This window comes from Triticum aestivum, chromosome 3B (genome assembly GCF_018294505.1).
Source record: "Triticum aestivum cultivar Chinese Spring chromosome 3B, IWGSC CS RefSeq v2.1, whole genome shotgun sequence".
Lineage (NCBI taxonomy): Eukaryota > Viridiplantae > Streptophyta > Magnoliopsida > Poales > Poaceae > Triticum > Triticum aestivum.
This window is the reverse complement of record NC_057801.1, coordinates 846343543-846345081: the sequence shown is the minus strand read 5'-3', so window position 1 is coordinate 846345081 and position 1539 is coordinate 846343543. Positions and strand designations below refer to the sequence as shown.

The window sequence follows — 1539 nt, the reverse complement described above, 5'->3', positions numbered from 1 at the left end:
CTAGACGGCAACATATTTTGACGAACTATGGTCCATTGTTGAATGATTATACTGGAACGGATGGACACGGGTTTGGATCTCAGTACAGGAATGGGAAGCCGGCATTCGTCTCCAACCCGGCAGGGATCTCCGGTGACGGAGGCATCGCAATAAGCAACTAATGTATCGCCATTTGCATCCCCATCTCGTCGTCCAACCCTGGCGGCTGAGGAATCGCTATCTGCATCTCCTCCATATCCATGCCCGTGGCGAATCCCGGCGGCGGAGGCATCTCTTGCATATCCATCCCGGCGGTGACCTGCTTTGCCGGAGGCAGCACCATGACCATGCGCTTGTGCATATTAGTCTCGGAGGTGAACCCCTAAGGCGGATGCAGCGTCTCCATCACCGTCTGCTGCTGCTGCTGCTACGGAACTCAAAAGTACTGCCACTGAAGAGCTGGAGGTGCAGTTGTGGGGCCACCTCCACCATGCAGCTCATGTCGACATGCATCTCCTGGTGGACAGCTTGGTTGGCGCGCAATTTTCTACATATCAGCATGGCAAAGAAGGCCGCCATGTCCTCGCCCCCCATGTCCGGCACGTTCGGGTCGATCCAAGCCACTATCTGGTCTCCCGCGTCACGGTCTTTCGCGATGATCTCCTCCTTGTGCTCCATGCGCTTCTTCACCTCGGCCAGCTAGGTGCGCAGCTTGTCGAACTCCTGGTCGAGCTGCTCTAGTTTCTTATCTTCGCCGGCAACTAGTGCCCTCCTCCCTCGCGCCAGCCCCCGCACCCTCCATCGGCAAGAAGCGTTCCACGACGGGGTGGACGAAGGAGAAGTCGTTGCCGCCGGGTGAGAAGGTGAGGGTGGCCACCTGGGCGCCGGTGAGGACCGCCAGACCGGTGGCCTTGCTGAAGAACACCATGAGGCGCTTCGAGAAGCAGACGTGCCGGGCATCCTCCTACCCGATCCTTCGATTGGGCGCCACCATTGCTCGCTTGCTCGGTTGGTACGCTCAGAGAAGGGCGGTACTCGAGTGTGTCTCGGGGTCGGAGAGGGTTATACATTAGTTGGGAAATAATTTCTCTTTTTCCCGAGCATATTTGCTACAGCTCAAAAAATATCGTTACGCGCCTTCGGTCACCATCAACAAAGATGTCAGGAACCCGCGTAGCCCTGCCTGGTGAAAAGGGGGATATCTTGATCGCACTGCCGAATTCTCTCGTCCCTCCTACTCATCTCGCCGCACGATTTAGTCTTTGATCAAACATGCTGAATTGTTGTCTAATAAGCAAACCACATTTTTGAAATGTCGGGTGCCCATTTCGTAAATATGGGAAAGACATTTATACATCCAGTTTTAAATGTATTTAATTTAAAAATGTCATTAACATTTAATTTCAAAGATAAGTGTGTTACTACATCTCGATACAGGGAGTGGGTATATAGCAAGGGATAGGAGAGGAATCACTAATATCCACATTCAAAATCCAGTTTTGCACCGAGATTTGTTGTATTCTCTGTGGAATTATGAATTCCACGCAGAGAAGTGTAACT

The 1539-nt window shown here is 52.5% G+C and overlaps 1 pseudogene; it reads right to left on the bottom strand.

Annotated features, from left to right (window-relative positions):
- Positions 1 to 384: 384 nt before the first annotated feature.
- Positions 385 to 973, bottom strand: LOC123068127 (agamous-like MADS-box protein AGL29; annotated as a pseudogene).
- Positions 974 to 1539: the final 566 nt, after the last annotated feature.